General features: G+C 48.5%; 1 protein-coding gene across 2 annotated transcripts in view; it reads right to left on the bottom strand.

Moving 5' to 3' along the window:
• Positions 1-20,499, bottom strand: part of MFSD6L (major facilitator superfamily domain containing 6 like) — a 28,867-nt gene extending 8,368 nt beyond the window's left edge. The window contains exon 1 of one of the 2 annotated variants that reach the window (XM_068262555.1): positions 20,280-20,499. The gene's annotated coding sequence lies outside the window, so the exon portion shown is untranslated. Of the gene's footprint in view, positions 1-17,573; positions 17,634-20,279 lie in introns of those variants that run through there. The other variant, XM_068262556.1, reaches the window with a different exon arrangement.
• Positions 20,500-23,619: the final 3,120 nt, after the last annotated feature.

The following is a 23,619-nucleotide window of genomic DNA, read 5'->3' as shown; positions in this document are numbered from 1 at the left end:
TTGAAACTCTGATAAGGGTCAGGCGAGTGGTATTTACCATGATCCCTCTCCAGAGCCAAAGACGCAAGCCGGTCGTACTGCTGCTGCTTAAGGCGAAGTTTGACCTCAGAGATCTCCCCCGGATCTCCGCCCTCAGAGACAAGGATAGTCAACCTCTCCCTCAGAGCCTGGTAAGCTAAGTTTCTATTAACGCCTCTACGGGTAGCTAGACCCTTGAAAAATCTGACAACACGTTTTTTGACCTCCTCCCACCACTCAGACCTATTGTCAAAGCAGTATATATTTCTCTGCGCCCACTATGGAATCAAACTAGGACTATTATAGATGTACTGATATACATTTTAATAAAAATAGCCAGATATAGTTAAAATCAATAAAATCTCAATACTAAATAACGTGGATTATGAACTAGTCTCTTCACAATCTTTCTACAATCTTTCATACATTCACAGCGCCCTTACTGACAATCACACATCATGCATCAAACAACCAAAGCTGAATGTGACTCCAGACAAAAGCCAGCACCATCAATAGTACCCTATCTGGAGCTGCTCGTATATGCCCAAAAGCCAGTTCGTTTCAGGTGTCTTAATGTATTAAGCCCAATATTCATCAGTGCAGCGCTGCAGTGGTAAAAGCACCTCTTCACAATACAAATCAACAGCTTCAACTCAAATTGGTCTAGTAGGTATCTAGTCCGGAGATTTGTTGTCTCAAAATCAGTGTGTCATTCCATTACTTATTCAGCAGAACATTCAGAGGCAGATATTACTGCGCAGATATCATGTCTATTTGCATAGACCCCGCAGATGGAGTGTCTGTTAACTCACGTATCCGGCTAAGTTGGAGAGATAGAGGGTTTCTTTGAGCAGATGTTGGCTGTGGCTTCCAAAACAGACTCCCGCCTCTGAGAGGGCTCTGATTGGTCCTGCAAAGTGTGGTGACGTCACCGAAGGACTTCCGCCTGCCAGAACGGCGATCCTGGACTCGTAGCGGCTCCGGACTCCTAAGTGTACACGGCCGGGACCTGGGAGTCTGTTTTGGAAGCCACAGCCAACATCTGCTCAAAGAAACCCTCTATCTCTCCAACTTAGCCGGATACGTGAGTTAACAGACACTCCATCTGCGGGGTCTATGCAAATAGACATGATATCTGCGCAGTAATATCTGCCTCTGAATGTTCTGCTGAATAAGTAATGGAATGACACACTGATTTTGAGACAACAAATCTCCGGACTAGATACCTACTAGACCAATTTGAGTTGAAGCTGTTGATTTGTATTGTGAAGAGGTGCTTTTACCACTGCAGCGCTGCACTGATGAATATTGGGCTTAATACATTAAGACACCTGAAACGAACTGGCTTTTGGGCATATACGAGCAGCTCCAGATAGGGTACTATTGATGGTGCTGGCTTTTGTCTGGAGTCACATTCAGCTTTGGTTGTTTGATGCATGATGTGTGATTGTCAGTAAGGGCGCTGTGAATGTATGAAAGATTGTAGAAAGATTGTGAAGAGACTAGTTCATAATCCACGTTATTTAGTATTGAGATTTTATTGATTTTAACTATATCTGGCTATTTTTATTAAAATGTATATCAGTACATCTATAATAGTCCTAGTTTGATTCCATAGTGGGCGCAGAGAAATATATACTATTTTTGCATAAATCGGTGGGGACGGAGCAACCTCATAATTTCTCTTTGCAGCCTCGATTTAAGTGAAGCGCCGCAGCTAAGTATATTCGTTCTATTGTCAAAGCAGTCCAGGATGGATACCTGTGCTTGAAAAAACTCCTCAAAGGATTGTCTCACCTCATCTTTCAGCAACAGGGACGAATTCATTCTCCAGATACCCCGACCTCTGGGAGGAGCATCCGAAGCATTTAAGCCCACCGACAGAATAAGGTGATCCGAGAACTCCACCGCCAACAACTTAGGAGTTGAAGTGATGAGGCTCTCTGAAACAAAAAATCTATCTATCCTAGACCTACTACTACCTCTCTGGAAAGTGAAACCCGTGAGACCTGGGGAGTGACGAATGTGCACATCTACCAGGTCGGACTCATTAACTAGTTTAACTAGAAACCTGCTATCTACACCTATCCGGACCTGGGCCCTTGCCCTGTCCATGGCCCTAGTGATGGTGTTAAAATCACCACCCAGGATCACTGGATAGGCTGAAAAAAGGTATGGCCTGATCTGTGTAAGAAGGCGCTTTCTCTCCCCTTTAAACCTGGAGCTGGCATAGATGTTAATAAGCCTGAGATCCTGCCCCCTCACACAGACGTCTAGGACCAGACACCTCCCCATCTCTACCTCAATAACCCGCTGGCAAGTTACCATGTCGGCCCTAAAAAGGACCGCCACACCACTACCAGGCTCTCCCGCAAGTGACCAAAAACTCGGACCGGACACCCAGTCCCTCTCAGCCAACCAGAGGTCAGCCGCAGAGGTGAGCCTGGTCTCCTGCAGGAAAAAAACATCAGCCTCATGGGCAGCCAAAATCGAAAAAGCCAATTTTCGAGCTCTGGTCATTTTAATACCAGCAACGTTGATCGTTGCCAATATGAGTGGTGGGGGAACCGCCATCAGAGTGATTTAAGGTTTCCCTTTATCTTTCTTTAAACAAAGACAATAAACTAAAGTAAAAGACAACATTTACAAACATAAACACAAATCACAATGCCTCCCCTACGGAAGCAGGACTCTCCACCACCATCTCCTCCTCCTCAGAGGCAAGAGGAGAGGCAGCCAGAACGTTGAACCTGTTAGACAGGCTTATCTCCTTTTCCCTCTGTCTCCTTTGCTGGGCAGCTACCCTGTTTGCTGCCCTTGGATTCTCAGGGAGACCTCTACATAAAGGTTTAACACCTCTCCTCTTTTTTGTTTTAAAGCGTTCTTCTAGGTAGGACTTATCCTCCTGCGAAAGGTGCTCCCTTTTCCAAGGGGCAAGGGCTGCATCTGTGGGGCAAGGGGCCGAAAAGGCATAACCTGCGGGGACAGAACTAGATAGAGCGAACCCACCACCGCTGGCTAAGGCGGAGGGGCAGGTGGAAGGGGAGGGAGGGAGTGGGACAATGACAGGAGGGTCCAGAGAGGGGGTTGGGACAACAGGGCCAGGAGGGGGAAGGGAAACTGCAGGAACTGGGGGGGTAGGAGGGGGGAGGGACACTGCAGGCGCTGGGGGGGTGGGAGGGGGAAGGGACACTGCGGGAACTGAGGGGTCAGGAACGGGAGGAGGTAGGGTAGGACCACCTGCATCCGGAGCAGCAGCAGGGGGAGCCTTTTTCTTCCTCCTCGGAGGAGGTATGGGCGCTAAAGGTGGACCCATGGGAGCAGCAGTGCGGGGCCGAAGGCCACCCCCTTCTCTGCTTCTCATAGGTCTGGGTCGCTGCTCCTTGGGAGGAGGGCCATCTCCGTCCTGAGCAGCATCCCGGGTGGGAGCCGATGACTCAGGCCCAGGCTGCCTATCAGAGGCCATGCTGGCTGGAAGAGAGCCGGGGGGAGGGACTATGGAGGACTGGTTCACACTGGACGCAGACACGCTAGGGACTAGGACAGACTCAACACACACATTGGGATCGACCACAGAGACATCCTGGCTCTCTCCCATCCTTGCCAACATGGCCACCTTCAGATCCGAGGGCATCGTCGCCCAGGAGATCGGGCACTCCGTATATGGATGGCCAAACTCAAAACAGAAATTACATTTAATCCTTCTGCAGGATGACGCAGAGTGCCCGAACTCCTGGCAGCGACTGCACCTCGGATCTGGGCAGCCGCTGGCCAAATGTCCCCTCTTGCCGCACCTGTTGCAGGTCCTGGGTTGGCCCGGGTAGTAGGTGATGATCTTGTCCCGCCCTATGAGGGCGGAACGGGGAACATGGGTGACGACCCCCTCCTTTGTATGGAGTCGGATCGCCACCTCATACTCCCCCCACCAGATCCCGAGCTCGTCCAGGACCTTGTGCGGCGGGGACATTATGTCAGCGTAATGTTGGACCCAAGTCATCAGGTCCCGCACCGGAATGCTTTCATTCTGCACTACAATGTGCGCCTTCCTCTCCAGCGTCTGTTTGGACAACGGAATGACCTTAAAACCATGCCATTCACCATTCTCTGAAAACTTTAAACGCTCCTCTAAAAAGGACTCCATGCCATGCTGGGAGAGGAAGGACACATCATAATATGACGGAGGATCCCCTGGAGCCAGGATCGCATAGAGGTCTGCCGGCCTTATTCCCAGGTCAAGGAGATACTTAATAAACTGTTTTTTAGTCGGGACAGGTAGAAGGGCATGATCCCATTTAAGGCGAACAACATTTCTTCGACCTGGGACGCCATCCTCCAATCCTGTCTCCAGGGGAGCTAGAACCCTCCTACCAGGAGCAGCACCCCTAACGACCCTCGAATAAGAAGTCGGGCGAGCTGATGAAGTGCCCTGGGCCGAGGCTGCCAGAGGGGCCAAAGCTCTAGGATTCTGAGCAGGACCAAGTTCAGGAAAGCCCACTCTAATTACACTTTCCAGCTCTGGCAGCTCCGACCCAGTCACAGCACCCCCACCAGCCCCCATCACAACACCAGTACTAATAGCAGTGCTCACAATTGAATTACCACCTTTCCTGACAGCGCCAGGATTGGCTGCAGGAGTTACCACATCTGTCTGAACGAGGCTGCCTGCAGTGGAGACAGGGGGATGGGGGGGCCTATACCTGGGGGCACTCGGCCCGAGCCCGAATATGGCCTCCATCCACTCCTGTTTTCCTGAAAAGGAGTATCTGGTAATAATGTCATTGCGTACAGTAAACTTCTTTCCGTCTGCACGGAACTCGAGCTGGAGGCCACACTTGGGGTCGCCCATGCCTACCAGGTGCAGGCCCCCATAATATCCCCCTGGCTCCACCGCCAAAACCACAGCCTCGCCAGAATGCTCGTCAATAACCACGAGCCTGTTTTTTTCTAGTCTGTATGTCAGATCCATTGTTTTGAATTCCGTGACAATGTCACTGATCACCACAGGGGGCGGTTCTGGGTGCTTCTCTTTTTTCTTTTTCTTACCCCCTTTTTGGCACCCCTCCCCGTCTTCAGATATGAAATCTGAAAGGAGATTCCTCCCAAAAAGCAGGCTAAGATCTTTGTCCCCTTTCTCTTTCCTTACCGGGGTACCCCCCTTTCCCTTTTGAACCATCAAGATCTCCCCACCCTCACTCTCTTGCACAAATGCAGGGGGTCCCGCCTCACCCTGGGCATCTTGGGAGGACTCATTAGTTTCCTCCACCTCTGACATAGAGACCCTTCTACTTTCCCCCTTTTTCCTACCAACATCAATATTTAATTTTTTTGACTTGCTTATCTTGTTTTTCCCTTTCTTCTTAATTCTTTTTTTGACAACTTATCAGGAAGAGACATTTGCACCTCACCCATCCGTTGTTCAGCGTCCTCTTCCCTTCCCTGGTCCTCAGGAGAACTCGTACCCTCCTCCTCACCAGAGGATGGGAAGAATTCCTGGGCCAGTTGTTCAGCGTCACTTTCAATAATATCCATATCAGAGGAGTCAGCCTGTTCCGATTCATCTACCTGAAAGGTATCCTCCTCTACAAACTCCTCAACGGATAAGTCCATCTCCAACTTGGGTTGTGCAGCCAAACGTAATATTTCCTTGCTTTGCTCTTCATTAAGCGTAGAATCCACAAGTCCCAGAAACGCTGCCCCGCTCCCTTGTGGATCCTCTTGCAGCATCGCAGATGTGGTTGCAAACATGACTTTTTTATTCCCAGACTGTCTTCTTTGGAATTTTATTCCATCTTCTTCTCCACTTGCCTCCTTATTACCACCTTCAACAGCCACTTTGTTCTGAAGCTCTGCACTGGCTAATTGATTTTCCGCATCCCCTGCCTCCAACAGTAGTGGGGATGCATCCCCTGCATCACTATGGCAAATTCTGCCCTCCTCTCCACTCACATCAATGGTTTTTCCGTCAGTAGAGACATCAGAACGGTTTCCGCATTCACCTCCATTAATTTCAATGGCAATTCCGTCTTCATGCGGAACCGCGTCAGAAAGTCCGTCTTGACGCGGAAATACCGCTACATCAATAGGAATCGCATTTCTGTCTTCGGCCGCATTGACCACTATGGCGTTTCCGCATCCAGGCGGAATGATAGCCGCCGATGTCACTTCCGCCCCAGCGACCGGAAGTTGAGTTGGCGTGAACGGAGCATCGCTCGGGAGGCCGGCACCATCTTGCTTCACTGCTGTACACGGCGGGGAGCTTTCCCAATGACTCTGGGCGCATGGCCCCGCTCCCAGCTTCACCCCAGACCCCACACCAGCCACCATAGGTGACTCTGATGCGAGGTCCAGGAGTCCACCGGGAGCAGGGACCATGCGAGTGTCCAGGGAGGCCTGTGCAGCCGCAGCCACACCACCACCTCCAGGTAAGTTAGAGGGGGGCATGCCAGCCGCAGCCACAACAGGGACAACACCAGCACCGCCACCCACCGCTTCACTGAGGACCCCAGCAGCACGCACACCACCAGGGCCCCCAGCAGCAGGGGCAGCAGCACCAGCATCATCGGCACTCACCTGGACACCCGCCACAGGGCCCGGTACTTGCACCTTGCTTCCACCTTCCATGGGGTCTTCTGCACACACACTTTGCCCGGGCGGGATGGGATACTGGGACACCTCCGATTTCATCCACGGTGGTCTCTCCGGGGGGGTGCACTCGTCTTCAAATACGACACAGTCATCTTCTGTGTCGCTGTCATCTACATATCGTTCAGGCATCAACATCTTTTTGAACCTCTTCTTATATCCCAACTGTTCAGAAAAGGGACCACCAATCTTCTCAAGCTCTGCTAACCTTGATTTTTGTTGTATAATTTGCATCCTCAGGTCTATTATCGTCTCGTCCTGCCACAGCATCTCTGGCTTCCATTTGATCCCATAGCGGAAGCGGGCCTTTGCAAAGCTGTACCTCAGTTTTTCCAGGGTATCCATGCAGGCTTTCGCTTCCTTTACCCATGCAATCGCATTATTGGCGACATCCCCATCTGAGGAATTTCCAACGTCCCCCAGGTAAGTTGGTGAAGTCGTAGGGGGGGTATGAGCTGGCCGCTCCATGGCTGGAGCGGCCAGTTAGCTTAGGCAAGCCCCTGCCCGGCAAGGCCCGGAACAGGGACTTCAGGTGGAAAGTATGCCCAGAAAAGCACTCCAAAGCTGGATCCGGCAATGCAGATCAAAGACCTCCCCTGGAAGTCCAGGAGCTCTCCCAACCCACGTCCTCCTCCTCCTATGGTAGGATTAGAGTGTGAGCTCCTCTGAGGACAGTCAGTGACATGACTATGTACTCTGTAATGTGCTGCAGACGATGTCAGCGCTATATAAATACATAATAATAATAATAATATGGTAGGACATTACACTATGACTATGGTAGGATTAGAGTGTGAGCTCCTCTGAGGACAGTCACTGACTATGTATTCTGTAATGTGCTGCAGAAGATGTCAGTGCTATATAAGGACATACAGCGCTGCGTAATATGTTGGCGCTATATAAATCCAATAAATAATAATAATAATACTCTCTACAGAGAGCTCTGACACATGAAGGGTGACTTGGAGAAAATGCTGCCCTATCTGTTATGCAGACATGTTGAGTATCACCTGACAGGCTGTAGGAAGGATTTGTGTGGGTGTGGATGTTTGTTCTCAGCGGCAGGACACAGCTTCCTGGTGTGATATCGAGCCGCCCCAGCAAGTTTACAACTGAAATATTTGTACAAGTCACACTGAAGCAGGAAAAAGAACAAACTGTACCAATATTCTACCCCCCCCCCAATCGCTTTGCATTCGGGTGGATAGTAACAGACAGCAGACTATGAGACTGGTAACATAAAACACTTTTGATTCATCATACATTTCTGAAGAAAAGATAGAATAGGTGGATTTTGAAGCACACCAATTATTTGCAGAAGTTGTAACAGGCCTGCAGAAACGGCTACGTGAGTGGTCCACTTTCCTGCACAGCAAACACCTCTCCATCTGTCACCAGATCAACCAACAGATACCTCACTGATCAAATCCAATCAGAGAGGGATGCATTGCCTGCCTATACACTGCAGACAGGTTTGGAAATTGTCCTTGCACTGTTGCCTCTGCACCACCTCCCATGTAATGTCCCCAGGCCGGCTGCCTGAAGCAGACTTGTGAGGATGCCCCTCCTCCCCCCCCCCCCCAAAAAAAAAACCTTGAAAAAAATAAATCTATATTTTATTTATTTAAAGGGGCACAATGGCGGAAACTGAACATTTTAAATATGTGCAAACATAGACAAATAAGAAGTATGATTTTTTTTCTAGAGTATAATAACCCATAAATGACTTTTCTCCTATGTTGGTGTCACTTACAGAAGGTAGTAGAACTCTGACAGAAGTGACAGGTTTTGGACTAGTCCATCTCTTCATGGGGGATTCTCAGCAAGGTTTTTAGTCTTTATAAAGATATTCCCTAAAAAGGATGTAAACAACGATGCTGGCCAGCTTTCCCTGCTCACTACACAGTTTTTTGGCAGTTGGACAGAGCAACTGCCATTCACTAAGTGCTTCTGAAAATAAATAACTCCCTGATAATCCCCCATGAAGAGAAGGACTAGTCCAAAACCTGTCACTTCTGTCAGATTTCTACTACCTACTGTAAGTGACAACAACATAGGAGAAAAGTAATTTATGGCTCATTTTACTCTGGAAAAAAACGTACTTCTTATTTGTATATGTTTGCAACAAAATTTTTATTTTTCGCCATAGTGCCCCTTTAAGCATCCTTTTTAACTGATTTCACAAACTTCCTCAGACATACATGCACATCAATAAGGGCTAGCAAAGGAGGCGGGGCTAGCAACAAGCAGTGCATATTTAATGAAGGGGCGTGCCAGCACACGCAGACTCCCAGTAGGCAAGCTCTGTGTTCTGTGAGTAAGGCAGAAGCAGCAGAGCAGTGGGAGAGACCGAAAAAGATCAGTTGAGGGAGTGTAGAGCTGATGGCGCCCCCTACAGTCTGCTGCCCTGAATCAAGTAATCCAGTCAGCTCCATGGCAGGGCCGCCCTTGACTGTTCCTCCGCTCCGGACCTCTGGTGAGTGTTGCAGGTTCACCAGTCACACTGGCGTGACTCCTCCTCTCCTCCTGTGACCGTCATCTTTTTGAATTGTCACTGTGAGTACCTGTACCATGTACACATGCAGTGATGTCAGTACAAGCGCCGGATTCGCATGGAGAAAGATACAGGAAACAGGAGGAGGCCAGGAGTCGCACCAGTGAGCCTCACCACCAGCCTGAAGGGGAACATATACACTTTAGAGGGGGGGGGGGAGAGAGCGGCTGGAGGTTTGTAAGTCATTGGGAAATTGAAGGAGCACTTGCAACCGAGATCTTCTATCATGCCCAATCCACGTATAACAATAGTAAAGATAAGTATTAAAGGTCGCCCCTAGATACAGGTATCTGCACATCAGTAATGTGTAAGTCCTATAATCATGTTAATATACAGAATACAATAGCCTAATGCACATTTCATAGCGAAACAGCTACTTCTTCCATACCTCCCAACTTTTTGAGATGAGAAAGAGGGGCACTTAAGCCACGCCCACAGCACACCCCTAGTCACACATACTATCAAGCTTTCATGAGAAAAATATATTGTTTTATAATTCAAACCACACCGGTCCTTTCTATCCTGGTTCATTTTCCTTCATAGTAACATAAGAAAATAGACAAACTGTCATACTACACAGAGGTGGTAAAATTGGTCAGTGATTGGCCAATCAGATTAGAGGTGTGTATCAGGCTTTAGGCGCGACCCACCAGACTACATTTGACTATAGCCTGGAACACACATCCAAGTTTGATTAGCCAATCATTGACCAATTGTACCACCTTTAGGCCACTTTTCCACGAGCAGTTGATGGGCTAATGAAATGCCTCTCAAACTCTCACAACTGCTTGCTGCTGCCTGGCAACTGCTCACTGCTGCCTGGTAAATGCGCACTGCTGCCTGGTAACTGCTGCCTGGTAACTGCGCACTGCTGCCTGGTAACTGCTCGCTGCTGCCTGGTAACTGCTCGCTGCTGCCTGGTAACTGCTCGCTGCTGCCTGGTAACTGCTCGCTGCTGCCTGGTAACTGCTCACTGCTGCCTGGTAACTGCTCACTGCTGCCTGGTAACTGCTCACTGCTGCCTTTTAACCAGGGCTGTGGAGTCGGAGTTGGAGTTGAGGCAATTTTAGGCACCCGGAGTTTCATAAACTGAGGAGTCGGATGATTTTTCTACAAAATACACAGCCCTGTTAAGTATTAGACTAAGGAGTCGGAGCCATTTTGGGTACCTGGAGTCGGAGTTAGAGTCGGAGTTGGAGATTTTTGCACTGACTCCACAGCCCTGCTTGTAACTGCTCACTGCTGCCTGGTAACTGCTCACTGCTGCCTGGTAACTGCTCACTGCTGCCTGGTAACTGCTCACTGCTGCCGGGTAACTGCTTGCTGAGCACACAGTTCAACAGTCCGTGGAAAAGTGGCCTTATGTAGTATGAGGGCTTACCTACACAATCTGTTCATAGTATTCCATATCTGTTGGATCTCATACTACATGGAGGGTGAAATTGGCCAATCAAAATTGAAGGTGTGTACCAGGCTTATACATTTTGTGTGGGCTCCCTGCTGAAAGTGATGATGCAATTACTGTATGTGGCCGTCTTTTCTGATGATAAATCAAGAAAAAATCCAGTGTTCTCCCCAGGCTCTTTTAGCCGGGTGCTCCGCCCGGCTAGATTTGGTGACCACCCGGCTGTCATCGGCTCACCTCCTCACCTCCTCCTATGCTGTAAGCACAGTTGCCCTGCATTTTCATCTCGCCCCACCCGGCTACTTTTTCATGCCACCCGGCTGGAAAAAAATTCTGGGGAGAACACTGAAAAGCCAACAATTATTTTGTATTGGACACACATGCCAGGCATGGTGAGGGAACGGGGATTAGACTTGGTACGGTGCCTTGACCTCGGCTTTACACGCGGTTTCAGCCAGCCAAATACACATAAACCTGTGGTGTGGTGCTGACTGGTCAAACGACTTGTGGATTGTCACCTAACCAGATTCTTCTGAGAGTAAATATCTTGTGTAAAAATGAAACTGAGCTGGTCTGTCTGGATACTGGAGATCAGAAAGAGCAAGGTGCGGAACTGTAAAACCAACAGAGAGCCACAATCACTGTTTTCATCTAAATAACAAAAAGTGCTTTAGGTTATAGCTTTAAAGGGCAAATCAAGTTAGAAGACTATGGGGGCTGCCATCTCCTTTTAAACAATACCAGTTGCCTGGCAGCCCTGCTGGTCTATATGGCTGCAGTAGTGTCTGAATAACACCAGAAACAAGCATGCAGCAAATCTTGTCAGTTCTGACAATAATGTCAGAAACACCTGATCTGCTGCATGCTTGTTCAGGGGCTATGGATAAAAGTATTGAGAGAGAGGCTCAGTAGGATAGCCAGGCAACTGGTATTGCTTAGAAGGAAATAAATATGGCAGCCTCCATATCCTTCTCGCTTCAGTTGTCCTTTAAGGAGATAATATAGATAGTATTCTTGCAAGGTTTCGAAACCTACGTTTTCTCTCCAGGAATGATACAGAACTTTGTGTGGTTTTAAAGGGCACCTGAAGCGAAAGGGATATGGAGGCTGCCATATTTATTTATCTTTAACTACCTAAAGACCGCGTCATGCCAATGGGCGTGACCACGGCGGCAGCCCCAGGACCGCCTAACGCTAATTGGCGTCAAGTCCTGGGGCCGGCTATTGCAGGAGATCGCGCCAGCGGCGATCGCCGCTCGGAGACTGTTAGACTAAGACGTCTTTTTACTTAGTACAGCACTGCAATTTACAGCAGCGCTGTACTGGGGACAGCCGTGTGACACGGCTATCAGAGAGCGATCGGCTCACATAGGCTGAAGCAATGACAGCTGATAGCTATGATTAAGAAGGGACACCGAGAGCCCAATATAGTGTAGTAAGTTAGGTGATGGGTAAATGGAAAAGTATATGATAGATATACTTACAAGTCAGGGTTACCAATTAGGCAACCACTGTATAGGCAGGTGGGGAGATTAGACCTGTCCTCACTCAGGATTAAGATGTCGCTCTCTGTAGTTCAGGAGAAGAAAGGGAATTCAACCCCTCCACCAGGGGTGGATGCTGATATTGTAAGGAGAACAGAGGCGCCAACAGAATAAAAGGTACTTATCCGTTAGCCGGATGCATCCAGCAGGTGGCGCTAATTACTATTCCCCCTCCAGGCCGACAGGGATAGTAGGGAAAGATGTAACTCTGGTGGAGTTTTGTCGCCACCTGCCGGATGCGCCCGGCTAACGGATAAGTACCGAATAAAATATATCTGAAAACTTTAAAATTCCTCGGCAGGCGGTGGTGGACTCATCTCCCCGAAGCAGACAGGATACTGTCGGTTTTAGTACAAACACATTTATTTATATACTCCACCATACTGGCTATGATTGGCTGGCAGGGGGTGGGAGGGAGGCAGGCAGAGGGAGAAAAAAAAAATACGTACATTTATTAAAAAATAAAAAATACAATAAATATTTGTATAAAAAAATAAACAAACAACTGGGGGGGGGGGGGGGGGGGGGGGTGATCAGACCCCACCAACAGCAAGCTCTGTTGGTGGGGAGAATAGGGGGGGGGGATCACTACTGTGCTGAGTTGTGCGGCCCTGCAGCTTAGCCTTAAAGCTGCAGTGGCCTATTTTGAAAAAAATAGCCTGGTCTTTAGCTGGGTTTAGCACTGTGGTCCTTCAGAGGTTAAACAATACCAGTTGCCTGGCTGTCCTGCTGATCTTTCAGGCATCAGTAGTGTCACACACCTGAAATAAGCATGCAGCTAATCCAATCAGACTTCAGTCAGAAACATCTGATCTGCTGCATGCTTGTTCAGGGGCTGTGGCTAAAAGTATTAGCAGGACAGCCTGCCAACTGTTATTTAAAAGGAAATGAATATGGCAGCCTCCATATCCCTCTCACTTCAGGTTCCCTTTAAAGAAAACCTGTAACAGAAAAAAGTGCCACTGGAGGGTACTTCCAGCGACTGGATCCTACGGAGGCTTCCCCGTCCCACGGTGGTCTCACTGGGCCCCTCCGAATGGCGGGGATGTAAATATTTACCTTCCACGGCTCCAGCGCAGGCGCAGTATCGGCTCTCGGCTTTGGATCAGGCGGAAATAGCTGATCCCAAGCGGGTCTGCTTTACTGCGCAGGCACAAGTCACCTGCGCAGTTGAGCGGACCCAATTGGGATCGGCTATTTGCGCCTTAGCCCATCGGGGAGCCGCTACTGCGCCTGCACCACAGCATAACACATTGTCGGCTGAGGCTTCAGAGGGGCCCAGCGAGACCACCGTGGGACGGAGGAGGACGGGGTAAGCATTGATAGGATCCAGAGGCTTCCCCATCCTGAGGTAAGTACCCCCCAGGGGCATTTTTTTGCGTCACAATGTCTCTAATTATTGTGAAAGAGGCTCTGTGTGTGTTTGTGAGGGGGGGGGGGGGGGGGAGGGGCGGAATTTGAAAATAAAAATGGACACTTACCTGGGACTTCTACCGCCCCCCTGCAGCTGCAATGTCCCACACCACCCTCCAACGATCCGACGTTCCCCGCTGCCTGGGCTAATTCCGCATCTAATCCAACTGCGGCTGCGCGGCCTTGGCCACACACGTGCTCGCTCCCACGTGCGTCATCGGGAGCTTACTGCGCAGGCGCAGTACAAGAAAACTTTGTACTACTGCGCAGTAAGCTCCTGATGACACGTGCGGGAGCGAGCATTATTCATCTTGTCAGACGATTATCAGACTGGGACCGGCGGCGGGGAACGGCGGATCAGAGGAGGACGGCGTGGGACATTACAGCTGCAGGGGGCCGGTAGAAGCCCCAGGTAAGTGTCTGTTTTTATTTTCACCCCCCCCCCCCCACAGAACCCCTTTAATGTTATGTGCATTATTTCTATGACTGTTTGATGTTTGTGGCACAAATATACAATTAAAGTATATTTTTGCACTTAATAGGTACCGTATATAACATTCTATCTGCAGTAGAATTCAGTGGTTGGACCAATATATATTCCTTTATATACAAGCAGCATGATGGTCTTCATCTATAAATGATACAGAGCTGGATAGGAGAAGTATGCCTCTTGTTATGTTGCAGTAAAGTACCATAAGTTTCTGCACTTTCTCCTCACACTAGGTGGGTTCTTGAGTGAGGGGGGCAGTTTGGGGCCACATCTTCTGAGATCCTAGTATATATACTGGATAGTGTAATGGTGATGGGCTCTGCCTCTGACGCAGGAGACCTGGGTTCGAATCTCGGCTCTGCCTGTTCAGTAAGCTGCACTTATCCAGTAAGGAGTTCTTTGGCCGAGACTCCCTAACACTGCTACTGCCTACTGAGTGCGCTCTAGTGGCTGCCTCATAAGCGCTTTGAGTCAGACAGGAGAAAAGCGCTATACAAAAAAAGGAATTATTATACAGCATGTACATGAAAAAGTGTGAAATGTGGGCACCTGGGCCGCCCGCTGTGAAAACTGCAACAACAAGTAGCAGGCCCGAGGCAACATTATTTATCAGGTCAGATGCCTTCACTGCCCAAATATCACACTATACCAACAATTTGTATTGGTGCCAATAACGTTTCTGCCGATAATGTGCAGGGCTGAGGAATTTGTACAAAAATCATCCGACTCCTCAGTTTATGAAACCACCAACTCCAGGTACCCAAAATTGCTCCGACTCTACAGCCCTTACAGGGCTATAGAGCGGGTACAAAAATCATCTGACTCCAACTCCGATTCTAGCTCCACAGCCCTGGATAATAGACGCTTGTATTTCCTTCCTCTGTGTACAGCAGCCCCCGTTGGCGTGACATCATGATCATCTCATTCAAGTGCTGGCCGAGTCTATTGTTCTCCCTCCTGCTCTGGATGTCTATGCCCCCCCCCCCTTTTACAGCAACAGAACATGCTGCTAGCCTACAGGCTACCGACACGTCTGCACAGAACTTAGCCCCGTACTGTAGGGTCGAGGAGTCTGAACAATTTTGGGTACCTGGAGTCGGGACTCGGAGGTTTCAATAAACTTAGGAGTCGGAGGATTTCAGAACCAAATCCATAGGCTTTGTAAAAATGAGTCTGGATCCGGAGCAATTTTGGGTACCTGGAGTTGGAGGTTTCATGAGTTGGAGTCATCCAACTGTCACCCCATGAATCTAGTTGCAATCCTGGCAGGTGACAGTAATTGTGAATGTACCCTTAAAGGGGTTCTGTGGAATGATAAAAAAACAAACAAACTGACATTTACCTGGGGCTCCTATCAGCCACCTGTACCTGTCATGAGCTGCGCCATCCTCCTACGAATCTCCGTTCCCCGACGCCGGTCCCGGTGTAATTATTCTTCTAGCGTGACTGTGGCTACGCGCGCGTGCTCGCTCCCGCACGCGTCTCCGGCAGCTTACTGCGCAGGCGCAGTACGAGAAAACCTTGTATGGCGCCTGCGCAGTAAGCTCCCGGAGACGCGAGCGGGAGCGCTCATTATTCGTCTTGTTAGACGAATAATTGACCTGTGCCGGCGGCAGGGAACGGAGGATCGTAGGAGGACGGCGCGGGACATGACAGCTACAGGGGGCCTATAGAAGCCCCAGGTAAGTGTCAGTTTTTTTTTTTTCATTCCACAGAACCCCTTTAACACCAACCCACACTGAGTAGTCTTGAGTGCTGTTGGGATCGACCAGGCACATTGCATACGGGTGGAGAGCTCCACTTACTTCTATTGCAAAGGATCATTTCATGAATATATGACTTTCTCGTGCCCATAGACTGCAATTCATTGGTGTGAGAGTGTGTTTTCTCCTGCCCACAGATTGGCTGATTACATGAATGCCATCTTGCATAACTTGCAAAAATTACTTGAAATCAAGATTACCCACAAAATTGTAGTTACGATCAGAATCATAGGGAAATTCCGCTGACGTGATTACGTGGACGACACTCTCTCACTCTGCTAGGTTTCTGATGGGTTGTAGAAAATTCTGCCCACACTACTCAGCCAATCACAACACTTCATGCTGTAGAGGGTGTTGTGATTGGAGAACCGTTCCCTATGAGGTTTCCTGCTGGTGCTACTAGTGAGTGACTGCTATAATTTTAAATTTGCAGGAACCATGGCAACAGTGTATGACGTGGTGTAAAAGAATTGTTGCATAAAATAGATGTTATCATTTCTGATGATATAAATAAAATCAGCTGTCATATTTAAAGCAGAGAGTACAAAAACAAACAAACAATTAAAAAAAACGGGGGTGGTGGGGGATATCTAGGGGGCCTTTTACACTGGCACTGGTTAACCACTTCAGAACCACAGGCTTTACCCCCCCTTAAAGACCAGGCCATTTATCACAAAAATGGCCACTGCAGCTTTAAGGGCTTGCTGCAGGGCCGCACAGCTCAGCACACAAGTGACCCCCCCTTTTCTCCCCACCAACAGAGCCCAGACCCCTCCCCCCCGATATTTGTTTGTCTATTTATTAAAGTTTATTTGTCTGCTTTTCAATAAATGTATTTTTTTTTTTTTACTATTTATTTCTTTCCCTCGCCAGCCGATCAGCGTGTTCGGCTCAGGTCTCCCACGGGGACAGCTGTGTCACGCGGCTGTCCCCAGTACAGCGCTGCTGCACATCGCAGCGCATTACAGCGCTTATAGACAGCGGTTTTCGCTGTCTAACAGTCTCCGAGCGGTGATTGCCTACCAAGCAGGAGATGCGCGCGGTCGTGTAGTAGTTAAAGGACAATCGTAGTGAAAGGTATATGGAGGCTGCCATATTTATTTCCTTTTAAACAATAGCAGTTACCTGGCTGTCCTGCTGATTGTCTGTCTCTAATACTCTTAGCCATAGACCATTAACAAGTATATGCAGATCAGGTGTTTCTGGTGTGATTCAGACACCACTGCAGCCAAATAGTTCAACAGGACTGCCAGGCAACTGGTATTGCTTAAAGAGAACCAGAGATGAAGCACCCTTTTACCTTATAAATCAGTGGGAACATGACAGTAAACACCTAATCTGCTCTTTGTTTCATTGGTCTCTGTTTAATCTGACTGTTATCACCTCTGATAAGAATCCCAGACTGGGCATTCAGTCTAGCTTTGCTAAGGAACGATTATAGCTGAGTTTGTCTTCTCTGGTGTCTTCTCAAGACAAAACCTGCCCCCTTGTGGCTCTGCTATAATGACTCAGCTATAATTATTCCCTGCAAAGCCAGACTGAATGCTCAGTCCGGGATTCTTATCACAGCTGATAACAAGACACCTTTAGCAGTGAGGATGAAATAGAGAGCATGGTTCCCTTTAAAAAGAAATAAATATGGCAGCTTCCATCAGGAATGTTCTTCCGAGCAAATACCTACTCGTAGCTACTCGGAATAGAAAAGTTAATCACAGCAGCTGGGGGTGGGGGAGGGTTAACTTACTTGTGCTGCTGTCTGTTCCAAATCGCTCCAATCACGTCATACGTTGCTTTCTAGTCAACGTAGCAGTGATGTGGAACGGGACTTGGAACGCAACGTTGCGACACAACTGGAGCACATTGGAACAGACAGCAGCATGGGTAATTTTACCCTCCCCCACCTGCCCCGACAGCTGCTGTCATTAACTTTTCAATTCTGAGTAGCTACTAGGAAGAGCATCCCTGGCCTCCATATTCTTCTCACTACAGTTGCCCTTTAATCAGTTGCTGTCAGTTGTAACTGAAAGGACAACTGACGTGCAGTCCATGTTTCCCTATGCAAACTTTCACACTTTACGCTGAAAAACTGAAGCTTTTTTACAATGCACCACCATAGAGAAAACAAATACAATGTACACCAACACATTAACTGTTTGCTGACCGTTCCACGCCAATTCGCGTGAACGCGGTGGCAGCCCCAGGACCACTCGACACCAATTAGCGTGAAGTCTTGGGGCAGGATTTTGCAGGAAATCGAGCGCATAGCTCCGCTCCGTCATCAGTCTCCCAGCGGCGATCGCCGCTAGGAGGCTGTTAAGACGGTGAAACTGCCGTCTATTTACAGTGTACAGCGCTGCAATCTACGGCAACGCTGTACTGGGGACAGGCTAATGCCTATGACAGCCGATTGCTGTGATTAGCTGGCGGGGGGAGGGAGGGAGGGATATAAAAATAATTTAAAAAAGGGAAAATTTATAAAAAAAAAATTAAATAAATAAACAAAAAAACAACAACAACAAGCAGGGATCAGAGCCCACCAACAGAAAGCTCTGTTGGTGGGCAGAAAAGGGGAATCACTCGTGTGCTGGGTTGTACGGCCCTGCAGTGAAGCCTTAAAGCTGCAGTGGCCTAAATTGTAAAAAATAGCTTGGTCACTAGGGGGTGTAAGCCTATGGTCCTCAAGTAGTAAAAGGACCACTGTCGCAAAAATCTTGAAATTTAAAATATATGTAAACACATACAAATAAGAAGTACATTTCTTCCAAAGTAAAAATGAGCCATAAATTACTTTTCTCCTACTGGTATGTTCCTGTCACTTACAGTAAGTAGTAAAAATCTGACAGAACTGGCAGGTTTTGGGCTAGCCTATCTCCTCATAGGGGATTCTCAGGATTTTCTTTATTTTCAAAAGCACTTAGTGAATGGCAGTTGCTCTGTGCAACTGCCAAAAAAAGTGTGCAGCGAGCAGGGAGGCTGGCCAGCATCTTTGTATTAATCATTTTCAGGGAGTGTCTATAAAGAATAAAGGCCATGATGAGAATCCCCTATGGAGAAATGGACTAGCCCAAAACCTGTCGCTTCTGTCAGATTTCGACTACTTACTGTAAGTGACAGCAACATAGGAGATAAGTAATTTATGGCTCATTTTACTCAACAGGGGTCTCAAACTCGCAGCCCGCCGGCCATTTGTGGCCCTCGATGGCAAAAGCTTCCTTGTAGTTCGCTTCAGTGCTCCCAAGTAATCCGCCGCATCCCCGCCGCAAAAACGCGGGCTGCAGAGCCCCCAAATCGCCCGGGGGGGGGGGGGGGGGGCAATCCGCCGGCATTTCCTGGAAGGGGCAGAGCTTTCAGCTTCAGCTCTGCCCCTCCTGACGTCAATCGCCGCACGGATCGCCGCCTCTCCCCGCTCCTCTCTGTGAAGGAAGAGTGAGAGGGGCGGGCAGAGGCGGCGATGCGCCACGATTGTGAAATTCCTTATGCGGCCCAGCCTCATCCTGACTTTGCCTCCTGCGGCCCCCCAGGTAAATTGAGTTTGAGACCCCTGCTCTAGAGGAAACATACTTATTTGTACCTGTTTATATGTATTTTTAATTGTTTTTTCTTCTCGCGACAGAGGTCCTTTAAGTGTAAAAAGGCCCTTATATTATAAGTCAGTGGCCCACAATGAGCACGCAAATCAGATGCTGTGACTCTGCTGGCTGCATGCTTTTTGCAGGTGTGTGATTCAGGGCTTGTTTCCACTGTTGCGACGCGATTTCGGCCGCATTCCGACGCTTGTAAAAACGCATGCGGATGCGTTTCCACATGCGTTTTTACCCGCGATTTCGCCTGGCAGGGTGCCATGCGAAATTAACCATGACACTGCCAGGGCTAAATAAAATTGAAAAAGGTGCGAAATCGCACGCGAAATCGCGGGTAAAAACGCATGTAACAAACGCATGCGTTTTTACTATTAAATACATTAGCGGCGATTCGCACGGATTCCCGACGCAGGCGAAATCGTTGGCTCTTTTGTGCGTTTTTTTCACGCTGAAAAAAACGCACCTCAACAACGCTACAGTGGAAACAGGCCCATCCACTTGTATTACATGTGCGGATCTGCATGCGTTGGACGCATGCAGATTCGCGATAGTGGGAACGAGCCCTCAAAGACCAAGAGTTCAGCATGACAGCCAGGCAACTGGCATTGTTTATAAGGGAAAGAAGATAGCAGCCTCTGTATACCACTCTCTTCAGGCTCTATTATAAATCATAACAATAGCTATAAGAAAATAAAACATGCATATATAGTAATAAAACTATAATACTCATATGCACTTTACAGTATATGATAAAAAAAAATATATTTATACATAAACACACATAGAAAGCAGAGCTGTGCCTATGATGGAGCCAGCACATTGCAGAAGGCTTGCTGCACTGTGGGAAGCTGATGACGTCATATACTCACACATAGATGGGCTCTATGGAGACTCTCGGGGGTCACACGGAGCTCCCGGCGCCAGGGCCCACCTCCATACCCGGACAGGACTGGATGCTGCACCTGCTGCTCGGCCCCGCCCACAGCCTCACCTGCCCGGCCGGAGAGAGGGGGAGGGACACGTCACTCGGCCGCAGCCGCCGTCTGGCTCCTCCCCAGCTGCAGGTGTCGCTGTGCACCTGACGAGGGCCGGGCTACACGGTTACCAGGAGACGGGAAGCTGCAGCTGCACCATAGAGCGGACGGTGCCCAGCGCTCTGCCGCCATCTTGTGCCCACATTGCTAACTGCAGCCCGAGGACCATTCATTCTAGTATCTACGACTGCTGCTGCTGGTTGTGGTAAAACACGCGGGGGAAACTTCTGGAAATTGGAATGACTCAGATGTGAAGCTAGTGGAAGCGTGTGTTCCTGTAACACGAGGGAGAGGCCTGCCCCCTCTTCCTCCAGCAGGCATTAGGCGGGAGAGTCTGAAGGGAATTCCCGCTACTAGGCTCGACATGCACTTGTTACCTTTTGAAATAGGTATTATGCTGATGCTTTGTGTTTTGAAAGCCATTATGGCAGGTTTTGACATGGTAAGGGCCAGTTCTTAGAAGTGACAGGATCCAGTCACACAGGACTGTCACTGCAGATAACAGGACTTGCTGTGACCAGAGTCCAGCTAGCAGAGCACAGGACCAGAAGTTATGTGATCACCTCCTTCTGAGGATCTTGTGCCCATCATTGGACTGAAGTGTGTGCTCAGCACTGTGCCCATAAGGAACCTCTGAAGTGGAACCACATCATCTCCAAGGTATCCAGGCTAGTGCCTAGCAAAACAGAAAATTTGGGCACTTGGATGTTTGGGCTCTGCCATAAACCACAGCGCTTATTGTACCTATAGCACAGCTCAAAAAGTGGGCGCTGCATATAGCTAAAGAGCCTGGCGCCACAAAAAAAAAATGGCAGAGATAGCAATGGAGTGCAGATAGGAGTGGAGGGACACATGGTGGCAGGGGTAAGTTATTGCTGCATGGCGTTTGGCTCTTAAGTAGTTGAACCCCACATCGGTAGCAATATTGATAGCCATGAGGGGTGGGGATTAGGGATAGGTGGGGGTAGATAAGTGTTAAGTAGGGGTAGGTTAGTGATGGACATAGGTAGTGGTAGTTAGTGTTAGGTGTGGATAGGGGTAGTTTAGTGTTAGATGTAGGTTAGCGTTACGTCTCATGCACACATGCAACTTTTCCACACAACATGACCGACCACTTGACCAAGCAATTACATGACTTGTATTTTCTGTGCACAAGCCAACTGAGCAATTGACTAATTTGCATACTGTGCACGCAAGCAAATGACAGGCTGAACGATGTAAAAACAAGTACAAGTTGTTCAAATGACTTGTACACACGTGGCCTACTGCACGATATTAGAACAACAGTCATATGAGTTGAACCGCCTTTTGGATTGGGTAAACAGCCTGTTATCAGTCACTCGTAGATTTGTTGCACGTTCACACATCCAATTATTGTCCAACATACCAAGTTTGGATGATAGCTGGGTGGAAAAGTTGCAGAGGTGGGGGTAGGTTAATGTTAGGCGTAGATAGGGGTAGGGGTCAGTGGTAGGAGTAGGTAGCAGAAGATTAGTGTAAGAAGTCAAATTACCAATATTTTGCTTTGTGACATCCTGCGCTCAACAGTAGAATAGCAGTAATACTGCGGATATTTTACTCTCACCTTCACCCATATTTCCGCATGTCATTTTTTTTTTTTTTTAATGTACGCAGTGTCTAGAGCCCGGTGGGAATCTATGGGCCTAGCTGACATTTTTTTTTTGAGTTCCTGCTTTTACCTTACCAGACGGCAATAGGAGAAAGTAAAGTTAGTAACTGTTCTAGAACTTCATTCCATCTCTTCTCTGAGCGGACTCCACCAAGACCTGAGCCTCTATGGCAGAAGCAACCAACAATGAAACAGTGTTTGGAATCCAATTTCAACTTCCCTGTGATTTAGCACCATGTGAGAGAGAGTCCAGCACTGGTGAGAGGTGGCTGACCTCTTCATGTTATTTGGTTTCCCGCTGACCACTACTGTGGTGTTTATTCTCAAGCCTGGAACCACTTTCATGCTCTATAAGAACTAATGCACTTTATATGAGAAGACTTTACACTAACCACCTGTGGGTGAGAGTATGTAAGCGGTTTGGTTTACAGGACTGGAAATGTACAGTAAAACAGAAAAGAATACTTTCAGCAACATTTGGGGAACCATTGAAGCCTCACATGGGGTAAAGGGCACTATGTTGCTGCATGTGGCTGTGGAGCCGAAAGATAAAGTTGCAAGACTTGGAGGATTAAATTGGCCTACGGCACTGCATGAGCAGACAGACCATTATTTATTTGTGCCCAAACCTCGGTAAACGTTGGACATGACAGTGAAAAATCAGCTGTAGAGACAAGACACCTTTCCCAGTAAAGCTCCCAATGGTTCCAAGGTGTCTCGCACAGTGATGGTTCATCAGCCATGTCTTCCGAGATGGCCGCCATGCTCTGGTAATTCCAGTGTTCTGTCCTATGCAAGGTATGTGGAGAAGCTCCGACTGAAATAGCTGCTTAACCTCTTACCTTTCTCAGGTACCGTTTCCACAGGTGGTTGAACTGTGTTTAGTGAGTAGTTACCAGGCAGCAGCAAGAATTTGTGAGCATTCACTGCCTATCAACTGCACCTGGAAAAAGGCCCTCAGGGCTCGTTTCCACTATAGTGAATCTGCATGCGGGCACCACATGCGAATTCGCATAGGCAATACAAGTGGATGGGATTGTTTCCACTTGTGCGTCGTGCGGGTGCGTTTTGGTGTGCGGGGGAAATCTGCATGGCAGAGCCGTCAGATTTCGCGTGCGGCTGGAATGCGGGCGAATCGCCCGCAATGCTTTTAATAGGGAAATCGCATGCGGCTTTGTCATGCGGTTTTCCCCGCGATTTCGCGTGCGATTTCGCATGTAATGTTATGGAAATTTACACAGGCAGTGACATGGTTAAATTCGCCTGCTTCTTAGCCATGCGAAATCGCATGCGAAATCGCGGGGTAAACAGCATGCGGAAACACATCCACATGCGATTTCGTCCGCGGTGGAATCCAGGCGATTCCGCACCGCAACAGTGGAAACGAGCCCTCAGAGGTTAGTGACTGGAGGCCACAGAACAGATGGCCTGGACAAGTGATCAGTACACATGGTTAAAGTGTACTAGAGATAAATGAAAATCAAAGTTTAATACATACCTGGGTCTTCCCCCAGTCCCATCCGCACCGTTCGCTTCCACGCCATC

This window comes from Hyperolius riggenbachi, chromosome 12, assembly GCF_040937935.1.
Source record: "Hyperolius riggenbachi isolate aHypRig1 chromosome 12, aHypRig1.pri, whole genome shotgun sequence".
Lineage (NCBI taxonomy): Eukaryota > Metazoa > Chordata > Amphibia > Anura > Hyperoliidae > Hyperolius > Hyperolius riggenbachi.
Note: the sequence above shows the minus strand (reverse complement) of the source record. Positions and strands in the feature narration are given on the sequence as shown.